Source organism: Saimiri boliviensis, chromosome 9, assembly GCF_048565385.1.
Source record: "Saimiri boliviensis isolate mSaiBol1 chromosome 9, mSaiBol1.pri, whole genome shotgun sequence".
In the NCBI taxonomy this organism is placed as follows: Eukaryota; Metazoa; Chordata; class Mammalia; order Primates; family Cebidae; genus Saimiri; species Saimiri boliviensis.
In genome coordinates this window covers 20900263-20913276 of record NC_133457.1, presented here as the reverse complement: position 1 = coordinate 20913276, position 13014 = coordinate 20900263, and positions in this window count along the sequence as shown.

The following is a 13014-nucleotide window of genomic DNA, read 5'->3' as shown; positions in this document are numbered from 1 at the left end:
GATTTGATGAAGCTGAAAAACACAGCATGAGAACTTCATGAAGTATACACAAGTATCTCCAGCCTGGGCAACAGAGTGAGACTCTGTCTCAAAAAAAAAAAAAAGAAAGAAAGAAAAAAAAAAAGAAATGAGTTCACGTCCTTTGCAGGGACATGGATGACACTGGAAACCATCATTCTTAGCAAATTAACACAGGAACAGAAAACCAACACTCATCATTGGGAGTTGAACAATGATAACATATGGGCACAGGGAGGGGAACATCACACACCAGGGCCTCTGGGTAGGTGGGGTGAAAGGGGAGGGATAGCATTAGGAGAAATACCTAATGCAGATGATGGGTTGATGGGTGCAGCAAACCACCATGGCACATGTATACCTACATAACAACCTGCAGAGTGAGAAGCTATTAGAGTTGTTTGGCAATCTTTTTGTGTCTGAAAAATTGCAGTTTTCATATTTGACCAAGGCCATAATGGTACCCTACTTCTTTTTTTTTTCTTTCTTTTTTTGAGATGGAGCCTCGCTCTGTTGCCTGGGCTGAACTGGAGTGCAGTGGCACCATCTTGGCTCACTGCAACCTCTGTCTCCTGTACTCAAGCAATTCTCCTGCCTCAGTCTCTCAAGCAGCTGCAATTACAGGCATGCACCACTACACCCAGCTAATTTTTTTTTTTTTTTTTTTTTTTTTTTTTTGTATTTTTAGTAGAGACAGAGTTTCACCATATTGGCCAGGTGGTCTCAAACTCCTGACCTTGTGATCCACCCGCCTCAGCCTCCCAAAGTGCTGGGATTACAGGCGTGAGCCACCACACCTGGCCAATGGTAACCTGGTTCTAATCACCAGCTTCCTCATTTCATTTCTGAAAGATTTAACCTCTGAAATAGTCAGATGTTGAATAAGATATTCTTGAAGGGAGACAGTTTTAAAATAACTAAGTTATTTAAAGACTGTTTCCTTTATTGTTGGACATTGAGCACAAGGAACTTAAATCTGAATTGCTGTGGGACATTTTGTTTTATACTACTGTGCAGGAGAATAACAAAATTTTAGTTTAATCCATAGTTGGAATTATTCTTTGAAAATCTGTCAGCTGTGCACCTACAAATACCTTGCTTTAAACAACCTTCACAATCAGTTCTATTATTGTTCACTTACTACATAGTAAAAAAATTTGGAAAAACCTAGTGGTAGCAAAATGCTGAGCTGACTATGGGCCTGAGACATGAAATTGCTGACACTATGTGGTTCTTTTTGTGAAATTCACAAGTTTTAATTAAGGTCCACAATTGCATACCCTTCTCTTCAAAGTAATCAAAAATACCTCCTTAGTTTTATAAGTCAGTGACTTTTTATATTAGCAGTTTCAGATTGACCATTGATACTTCCAAAGTTTGGTAGAGATTAGAGCTTTAATAAGCCATCCAAAAATATTGGATCTATCTCCCTGTGAGACTACTAGGTATTTATTGTTTCCTTTTTAAAAATATCTCACAACAGAAGTATACTACTAGCTCCAGGAGGCTGCTAGTCTTCCTAGTTTAAATGGTAGTGGCAGAAAGAAAAACAAAGTACCATGTTTACCACTGGCGATTTCCAAATTGTTGTGTCTTCCAGATGGCTTAGAGAGGTTAAATTACTACAATGAATACCATTTTGAAAATATGTTTCTCTTGGTATCCAAAGGCATCAAGTTAAAATCTTACTTTCATGGAATTTTAACATAACCCACATTTTGGGGGAAGAAAATCACAAAGGGTTTTCATGTACTGTTATCTTGAAACCCTGCAATGTTAGCTGACCACCAGCGTTGTTTTCTTGGGGTAGATAATGTTTTCCAGCTGTTCCATTACCACCTCTTTCTTGTTTCTCTTATTTGGGCCACCACTTGCTCTTCAACGTAACCAAATAGTCAAATCGGTGTTGACTGCGTTGCTATTATAGATTTAAAAAAAGAACAAACTGACTTTATATCATGGAGCCTCTCTATCGATTAGAAATCAAACTCTGAGCTCCCAGGTGATTGTCATCAAGGCCTAAAGAAGGATACCAGCCACCGGGCAAACTGCAGAGAGAAAATTCTTTTCTGAAGTGTAGGGGTTCTAATAGCTATTAGTTTTAACCCTGCTAAGTCAATTATTTATTATAAATGTAGAAATGAAATTATAGCAAATACAGATGTGTATATGAATTCCAATATTGACCTGCTTTACTCAATGCAGAGTCATGAAAAGGGAAAATTACCTATCATATTCTCATTCTACAATGGAGCTTTCAATATGTGCTCACAAGGGCAGCCCTCCCAAAACTCTATATTGCCTTTTAAAGCAATAGGAGGCTTCTTAAGGCTCTCACAGATTTAATAAAACCTCCATCGAATTTCGGTTGCTGTAGCCCCAAACAATCATGTTTCAAGGACTTGGGAGGCCTCACCTGGATTTGCACGGCCCTGGAGCCAGACGGAGTTTTTATTAAACCTGATCTCACACCGTTGGAGATGTTGGTCGAGTTGAGCGAATGAGCAACTGGAGCCGCTCCACGGTGGGACAGATCCAATCGGCAATCCTCTGTGCAGGCATCCCCCAGCACGGCTTGCCTGTTGTATGTTGCAGTGTTTACATAGCATTTTCACAGAAGGATTCATTTAGGATTAACTTAATTGAATAAACACAAAGCTGCATAATTTATGGACCAAAATAGTTTTTCCTGGTTGGGTTGCTGACTAGCATTTCCTTTCTCCCTAATGGAATATTGTGAAGCCCTCATATTGTTATAATCTGAATTTCATCTTTGAGTTGATTCTGTTCATTTGCATAATATGACTTTATTATAAGCCAGATGTATAAATAGTTGCTCATAAATAGAGCTTTTCCTTCAAGCAACATGATAGAAATATATCTACGTATCTGTGTATGTATATATGTGTATACATACATACAGATATGTATATATAAATATAGCTTAATTTTTAATTTTTAATTTTTCTAATAGAATAAATACAGTAGCAAAATCTTTTCATTATATGAATTATACTGAATTCTTGTTAATGTTTCCCCCAAAAAAGATAATTTAAGAAAATAAATACAGTGGCTGAGATTTTGCTAATGAGATAGCATAGAGTACATGCTGGGAAGATGTAGTGATTGTTTTGGCGGCCCAGAAAATTGACCATCACGGTACTTCCCTATTTAAGAATCCATAATAATTCCATGCCGCCTGTTAAATCAAGTTTGTACTGTTTCACTTGTGTTTCAAGAGCTTTCATAATCTGGCTCCATCCTACCTGTCCAGCCTGATTAACCCTGCTCATTACTACATGCCTTCCGTTAGGGATTGGTGAGCAGTCATAATCACTCCCCATGGGCACCACATATGGCCTCATACCTCATTTGCTGAAAATGCATGATAGTCTTTGCACCTGCTGTTCCCTCTACATTGAATGCCTGCTCAACTTTTTGTGCCTGCCAGTTGAAACGTTAGCTGTTTTGAAAGGTGCTGCATAAAATCCATCATCTCAGGATGAGAAGGAAACTGACTACTCAGTCCTACAGTGAACTTCCACTTCTGTGGTAGGTTGAAAAATGGCACCCCAAAGATAGGTGTAATTCTCATCTCTAGAACCTGTGAATGTTACTTTATTAGAAAAAAGGTCTTTGCAGATACAATTTAGAATTTTGAGATAAGGAGATTATCCTGGAGTATCTGGGTGGGCCCTAAATGCCATCACAAGCGTCCTTATAAGAGAAAGGAGGGGGAGATTTGACACACAGAAGAGGAGAAGGCAAGTGACCATGGAAGCAGAGACTGGAGTGATGTATTTTCAAATCAAGAAAGGCCTACAGCCACCAGAAGCTGAAAGAGGCAAAGATCCAATTCTCCCCTGGATCCTTAGTCAGGAGTGTGGCCCTGATTTTGGACTTCTGGGCTCCAGGACTGTGAGAGAATAAATTTCTGTTTCTTTAAGTTACCAGTTACCAAATTTGTGGTAATTTGTTACCATAGAAAATAAATACACCTTCTTTGGAAAGTATTGAACGTTTAGTCTGTTTGGTACAGGTAAGAGTCTCATAGTTCCCTAATGCTTTCTATGTGGCTGCTTGCTTCCAAATAGATTATAAATTCTTGATAGGCTCTTAGAGGTAACTGAGACAGATATGGTCATGGAATATCACTGAATTCTTTTGAAATGTTTATTGGTTATTTTTAATATACTGGAAAAGACAAGATGCTGGTTGCATCTCAGTGTTCTGTTGGCAATTGATATTTTGCTTCAGGTAAATATTCACCTCTAGAATGTGATTGTAGATCTAATCAACTGTTTTAACTCTCTACACTGTTGCAAAAGTGTAATAGATGTAGGTATTTGATATGCCTTTGTTATCTAGTCCAGTCTCCTCCTCATCTACAAATCCGCTGTGTAGTAATTTTTTGGTTCCCAGTGTTGCTGACACACCTGCAGTACATTTTCATCCATCACAGAATATTGGCGTTGTGGCTGGCTCCTACTCCAATTTCTCGTCTTTTCAGAGGAAAGAGTCGAAAGGGCTTATGAGGTTGGCAGTGCTATGCCTCAGCTTATCATTCTGGGATTACGCAACTACAATGAGGTTAGCAAAATAAGCAGGCCCAGGAACATGAGGCCCGACCTCATGAGGCCAGGCTGCATTTCCCCTGATGTCCAGGCCTCTCTAGAGCAGAGCTCACAGTGCCTCATTGTTCGGGCATGGAGCATGGCTGGATAGGGAATGAAGCTCAATATCCTGAACTGATAGTCTTCTGACAGTCCTTTAAAATGGCTCATTTATAAGGAAGCTAAATTTTCAAGAATAAGTTCCATCAAGTTAAATATTTTGGGACCCATTTTAGTTTGGCTGTTCACAGTAAATTTTATTTGGTCACAAATGTAACTCATGATAGAAAATGTAGGCTGGTTATGCCTGGTTCCAACCTTGAGAGAACCTCCTCTGAGGTATATAAATATTTAGAAATTTGAATTTCAGAGGAAAATTCACCAGATATTCATTTACAGGAGATCTGAACTAGGCTCTTGGTTTACCACAAGACTAGTCTCTGGAGACAGAGACAAAAACATTTGCTCAAATTAATTTATAACTGCATTTTAAAGCTGTTAAATAGTAACCCATGGGTTGTTCTAAGGGGGAACTTCAATTATGTTTCTAATCAAGGGGCTACTAGTATAAAAATAACTAGTGCCTTTCTTCCTGTCTCTAAGAGGACAGTTTAAATACTGTAAAAAATATTCAAGACCCCTCTCTCTACTCTTTAATGATATTGTCCCCAAGTGGTACTACTGGTAAGCCTGAGTGCAGATCTCAGGGTGTTCCTAGCATGGTTTCCAAGAGAGGAATTCTGCAAGCAAAATCCCCTTGATAATGAGATAAATAGTTTTCTCTGATTTACTGCTAGCCAAAATGTATGCATTTAAATCTAGGTAACTATATTCATTGTAGTCCCTTTGTTAATTTCTCTTAGGTTGAAGAAAGCCCTTACTAAAGGGAGTTTTTAGCTGCAAAACTATTTAGATACTTTTCTGAGTGGTGGCTCACCTGGTTTAACTCTTCAGACATAGAAGTAGAATAGACACAAAGAAAAGTCGATCTAGTTTACAAAAAGCAGTAACTTGTGATAACCAAACTCAACCAATTGGCTTTTGAGTGTCTTCTCAAAGCTCTAAATTAACTTTCTTTTCGACAAACTGCAGGTCTAAGTCTCTCGATCTATTACTCCATAGGATGAGCAGGTAGGCTGTAGGCTTACTAATTTTATCACTAACCAAGATCATATTCAGTATAACTAAATTAAAAAAAATTTAAAAGTAATTTTAGACACTTTGTAGGTTTATTGGCTTATCAATGGCTTTTGGATCACGTACAGGAACTGTCAATTGGGCGTGTTGTCTGATCTTGATCTATCCTTTTAAAGTTTCTTTTAGTGTTTGTCTACATACCACATCAAAATCACAGTGGGAAAGCGAGTTCCATTTGTAAGTGGCACGAAAAAGGCCTTCCTCCATGTATATGCATTTCCAATGATTTTTCTGTGGTTCACAGATGAACTGGATGCTCCCTACCAAATGCAAACATGCTTTACGTTCTGCTGATCCCAGAATGTCACCTAGACTTAATATTGCCTTTGGATTCAGGGATGACTTCCTGCAGGAGGCAATACTTTAAGAGTGGCTTTGTTAGGCAGATAAAATGTCAGTGAGCTCTCTGGCAAAAGGAACGGCACATTTATATGTAGGTTGGAGACAGCTTGACACTTTGGGGCACTTTAAGTGGTGCCTCAGAGTCAACTGTAGTTCCAAACTATAGTCCTAAACTCAGCCTGGGAAGATCTCAGCCTGCAGCTTTTGAGTGAAAGTATGTCAGTTGCTTGCTTTTCAATTCGGGGAATTGCTTTGGTCTCTGCTGTTCCTTTTATGTCCCAAAACTGCCTTCACTTCTATGTGGGTTGCCTGAATTTGGTTCCTTTGCCTTCAGACAAGCACCTTTCTCCTGCCTGGTCTGGGACACAACAGCTAGCATGGATGTCTGCCAGGATTTTGACCCAGCCTTTCCCCCAAACAGGTTTCACTGAGTTCCCTTCTTGCGGCAGCCTGCAGGCAAGTGACACCAGCCTCTGTCTCAGGCTCCTGGCCCAGACCTTGTCCTTTTTGTATGACTGAGATGGGGATCACTGGTACTCAGGATGTAAAACCAGAGTGGTAGAAAAGGGCCAGATTGCTGAGGCCCTTGCTTGGTACGTTAAGTTATTTGGAGTCTATCTACAGCTTTGGTGAGCCACTGGGTGAATTCACGTAGTGGAGTGAGAAGATCAATATCCATTTTAGAAAGATGACCTTGGTGGTCTGGTGGAAAGTGAATGAAGTGGACAATAACAGGAAGCTATGCCAATACTCAAGTTAGAATTGAAAAACAAAGGTAATATCAGAGAGGTTAAAACAAGGAAAGAGATTCAAAATATTTTAAAAAGTAATGTTGATGAGACTTGTTGACTTGGATTTAAAAGTAAGGGAATGGGAAAGAGAGAGGTTAAGAAAACTTGTGGGGTGGTGGTGCCATATGACTTGTAATCAGGACAGTAGGAGGATGATCAGGTTTAAGGAGAAGTTAATGGGACAACAATGGACTTAGTCATAGTGCATCTTGAGTGTGAGTCTCCTATGAGGAATTCAGGCAGAGCAGCCCAGTACACAGTTGAGAGTATGAGGAGAGACAGTTTAACGTATAGGCCTATGAGTTGACATTGGCACCCATAAGTTGTGGTAGAATATTATTTAGCTCTTGATAATTATAATTACTTACAATGATAATTACTAAGACTAAGCAGAATATGAAAACATAAAGAGAATAAGGTAAAAAAAATTGTATCTATTGTATGACTTCAACTATATAAAAATTATCTTTATAAACAGATAAAAGTAAGAAAGAGAAATAGAAAAATTAAACAAGCAGATTTGTTAAGATGGTGGGCTTTTAAAATTTTTTTCGTATTCTGCCTCTTAAAAAAGAATTTGTACCGTCATCAGACATCATTAATTTTCTAAAATATCACTTCTGTGGTTATAATATTGTTCATGTAATACATTAAAATGGCAAGGGCTGCTGGGTATGGGTGTGAAAATATTAATATGAGATAGCATATGAGAAAGTACTTTGTAAACTTCCATGTGAATGATTATTACAATATAAACATGATCTTTTTTACCTGTCTAAAGAAAAGATATTTTCATAATTAGCTTCTAGTGTTTTGTGTTCTAGATGTTTGTGCTAGTATATAGATTCTCTACATCATTTTGAAGATCACAGCCATGGAATTTTCTGAAAATTCATAATATGAGTAAAACATAAAGAAAAAGCCTTTGATGAAATTTGCTTGGATTATCAGACTCATTTATTGAATAACCTCTATATGCTAGGTGCTATACTGATGATACGTGGAAAGAATAAAACATACTCCCTATCTTCAGGAATCTTAGAATTTGGTTCCAGAAATGAAAAGTAAATAAGCAATTATTCAGTGTGATGAGTGAGATCAAGGGAACTTACCCAGAATTTCAAGGGAATACATCAAATAGGGCACCAGAAGCTTTCCAGAGAAGATGGTGTCTGCAATGGGTGTTGAATAACGTGGAGAAGCTGAGTTAAGGACTAGGGGAAGGTACCTTCCAGGATTGGGAAGGCATCATATGCAGACTCTCAGAAGTAAGAAAGTGATACATTTGGGCAACTTGTAGAAGCTTACTTTGGCTTTTCATAGAGCTGGTATAGAGGGCAAGCGATGCTAAAGATAGAGGGCAGGTCCAAATGGCCTTATTTGCTATGCACAGAATATTGGACTTGGTCCTATAAGAAGTGGGAAGTCATTGGAAGACTTTAGCAAAGGGAGTAACATGATTAAAAACATTATTCTGGATGTAGGGTGTTGACTGATTGGGAGGCACCTGGAGTGAAGGCCAAGACCCCTGTAGCTGTTGCTATGATGCATAAAGAGAAACATGAGACTGAAGAGTAGAAAATGGAGGTGGAAGCTATTCTTGAAGAGGAATCAGCAACCCTTGGTGTCAGAGTATAGAAAGTGAGGGAAAGAGAAGAGTCAAGGATGATCCTTGGGTTTCTGGCTTGGAGAATGAGATCTTCCTCTCCCCTAAGAAGGGGAAAACAGGAGGAGCAGGTTGGATTGGTAAGCTCAGTTTTGGTACATTGAGTTGGAGGTTTCTGTGGGATAGCAGTGTGATGAAAAAAAAATCTAATAGGTGGTGACATATCAATCTGGACTTTGGATGAGAGATTTGACTAAGATTTCTCAGGTGAGGGAGCTAAAATCTGAAGTGGACATTGAAGAAGTCAGTACTGTATGTCTGGTGCATATAGGATGCAAATGCAAGTGATTATATCAGTGAGTAAATTAATGGAGTTGTGGATTCTTTGGAATTGGAGGAAACTTCAAGGACCAACTAGTCTGTCAGATTACACAATGACTCAAGTTGGATTCAGAAACCTAGGCTTTATGAATTTATATCCAGTTGTCTTTCTGCTCTATATTGCTGCTGGAGTGGATATAAAAGAGAACGGAATGAAGAAAAGCATGAAAGAGGAAACTGGCTTGGTGAGAGCACAAAGCAGGAGTTTGCTACCAAGTAGTGGTAAATGAGGTAACCATCCCTGACTCTCACCCAACACCAACATACCAGACCAATTCCTGAGGTCCTGTGATGGTAGCCAGGGAAGAGGCCTCTTGACTGGCATTCCTAAAATGCCGTCAAATTTTCATGGCTTGTCCACCTTCTGGAGGCCCGGATCTCTCCCACTTTCTTTAGGTGAGGGGTCACTTTGCCTCTGTGTGAGAGTTATGAAGGCCTGCTTTGTTCTGGGACAAATTTTGTCACCTGTACAAGTCAAAAGCCATGATTTCCATGGCTCTGTGAACTCAGGCAAAACCATGGATTTTCACAAAGAAAGATTCAATTGTATAATAGCTTTCTCACTGCTGTGATGTTTCAGGACAACCTAACTGTAATGTCATTTCCATGCTTCTAAATTTTTTTTTTTTTTATCACAGATGAAATGAAATGAAACTGTTAATGACAAGCTGAATGGGAAATGCATCTGGCAGCTCTGTGAGGGATGAATCAGGTTGCTCTCTCCTCGTGAGAGCGTCACCTTGCTTTTATTTTGCCCAGCTCTTCAAAGAGAAATGGCAAATAGCATTAGCAGATCAGGCCAGGAGGACTGAAGGCAACTTGGTGGTGTATGTGATTTGGTGCTTCTTTGCTGTTGGATATATTTGTGTTAAGTGCTCCCATTTACTCAAATATCAGAGGAGACATTTTTGAATTTGAGTAGTACTGACTCTCTTAGGTAGGTGGGAAGTTTGCAGGGTAGATTGTGTGATAAAGAAAATGAGCCATTTCTTGAGGCTGGCCTCCTTGAGGCCCGCGTAAAAGGTTATAAGGACAGATCTCATTAGGCCGAAAGGTGTTTTCTATTATCAAAGCAGGGCTTTTTCAAGACAGTTTGTCCTTTTGCCTGGGAGAAGATGAGTTTTCTAAATGACTCAACTAACTTCTTTTTGGCATAGTTTTGCATTTGGTTCATTTCCAGGTACCAGAAAGAATGTAAATATGGAATGAATCAACTTTTTCCACATTTTTCTCTAGCAGTTCTTTTATGAAGAACAGATTTTCCACAGAGGAAATTAAAAAATACATAAAACTGAGAAACGATGGTGTTGTTGAGAGCAGCCTCATTTTCCATGTCACTTTGTAACTGGCAATGCACAGTGTATTCAAATGGCATTAATATAAAGTATGGAGTTTGTTTCAATTAGCTTCATTTCTCCTCAGGATGAGGAATTATCATAAATCCCTGAAATAACAGTTGACTCAGAGATGCTTGTGTCATTGCATTGGGAATTTTTTATAGCTTTTCCTAAAAAACTACACTTAGTTATAAAAGTGATTAAACTCTGATTTAATGTATTTGATATGGGCCTTTTGCCTAAAGTAGGAATGAGGAGAGAAGGGCAATACTGTAACTCATTTCCAAAGAGAGAAAAATTATTGTTTTGCAGTAAATTTGTGTAGAATGATTTTTTTCCCCATTTTAGAGCATTTTTCTACATGGAACACAAGAATTTTCATTAGCATTTGGTTCAGATTTTTTTTGTTGGATGCCACTCTTGAATGATTTGAAAATATTCTTCTGGTGCATCTGTAAACATCTGAAAATTCGATATTTGGTAAAAGACAATTGATATAGACAGCTCAAAAAGCCAGAACTTTATGCAAAGCGGTATCTGGATTGCCATCTAAATGAAAACCGCATGTCAAACAGATGCCATAAATATGAATTCAGACAAATGCCCATTGATAGTTTTTTTGTGGTGCATCTTAGATGGTTCAGTGAGTTACAGATCTTGTGAAGTGCAGCCTATTTGGTATGCTGAAGGCAAGTTAAAGTTCCTTTCCTTTCTATTGTGATACTACAAGTCTAACCTTTATTGTCAGGGTCTCAGCTGAATTTTCTAACAGCAGATGAGTGGGAATTCATGGAAATAGCATGTGTTTCACCAGTTTCCTTTATTTCTCCCTCAGGACAAGCAGCTGTCAGGTCAGCCCCCCATTGCAGAGCTTGAAGCCATCAAGAGCAGGGATATATTTGCCTTGTTCTGAGGGCAGGCTTTCTGCCGACTCTGGAGATCACATAAATACCTTCAGGCCAGCTTGTCTGAGTCATCAGTGAGTGACCTCCTTGACAGGCTGAAACCACAAAATGGGACTTATGGAGCCAGCAAAGCAGGCTGCCCAACTCCGGGTTCAGCTGAAGCAATCAACAGGAAGGGGAGATTCATTCATGTTCACATTCCCATTTTTCTACATGGTAGAAAACTAATTCCAGAGAGTAATAGTAGTGTAACAATGCATCCACATAACTTTTATAACCCTGTTACCTCAAGTGCTTTATAATAAAATCCAGAATCTTAGATAGAACATGTTTCTTAAGTTCTTTATAATTACAACTAGACATAGTTTTAGAACGGAAACTTGCCTTTTAAAAATGAGTTTAACGTCTTTGCATTAGCAGACCTCATTCAGGTGAGGTGAAGAAGGACAGTTTTGCTATTAACCTAGCTTACTTCCCTAGGTCACCGGATGTGAGCTTCCTAGATGAGAAAGGAGGACAATAACAGTTTTTGTTTTCAAGTGGTTGTCATTCTTCCATGGAATTGAGAGCTCATTTACTTTGTGTCCTTAAAAAGTGTCAGTATTTCTCTGTTTCTTCTCAGTAATAGTTTTAACACTTACTTATTGGTAGATTATTCACCTAGATCATTGTATTTACTTCTTAAAATAACCCTATAATTAATATTATTGGCCTCAGGGTGAAACCAAAGCTTATGGAATAAATAACTTGCTGGAAATCATGCTAATAAGGTGTAATTGACCAATTTGAATCTGCCTACCTGCCTACAGAGCTTATATTCTTCTTCATTTGCTGAGGCATGAAAAATGTGGGAACTGGCCAAGGGATGTTCTAATTTTGTCTTCCTACTACAGGTCTGATGGGACTGTGGAACAACTGTATTGTTAAGTACACTTATTACATCATCCTTTAAGTTTTTGAGGTTTTTTTTTTAATCCATTTATTCAACAAACATTTAGCAAAAACTTTCTTCTAGGTGCTGGGGATACAGTTATAAAGTTTTAAAAAACCTTCTATGTAGAAGTCAGAGAAAGGCAGAATGAGAACTCAACCTGCTTTTGCTAAAGTGAAGGGAGAGGCTATGACTCAAAGAATGTGGACAGCACATGGAAGCTGGGCAAGGCACTCCGAGATGGATTCTTCTCAAGAGACTCCAGCAAAGGAGCACAGCCCTGCTAACGTTTTGATTCTAGCCCAGTAAGATCCATGTCAAACTTTAACCTATGTAACTGTAGGATAATAAATTTGTATTGTTTGATGTCACCAAATTTGTGGTAATTTGTTAAAACAGCAATAGTAAACTCATGGAGGTGGCATTGAAGGATTTTCCTCAGAGTCTGGGCATCATCAGATTGGCTGTCTTCATGAGATTCTTGTACTGGCAGTGTAGAGTCTGGATCACTGGGGCCAATGCTAAAGGCAGAGAGATGATCTAGGAGGTACTGCAAAGAGAATAGAAATAAAGGGTCAGAGTCCACCCTAAGGCAGTGGATGTCAGTTTGTTTGCTTGTCTGGCAAAGCATTTTTAGAATAAATATTGTAAAGCTGAAGAGAAGGAGCCAGAGATGAGCCCATTTTAAAAATTGAGGATAAGGAGAGATACTTGTTGGAACTAGGTATCTGATTGCAGAGGAGAAGAAGAGACAGGTGTCAGCCTGTGGGATAGGCAGCACGTGTTACTAGGGAAAGTGTCACTGTTTCCGGTGGCATTTGGGAGTGATGCTGCTTATGGTGGAGACAGTGGAGTGATAGTGATGGTGGGAATGAGAGAATTTAGGTGTGGGT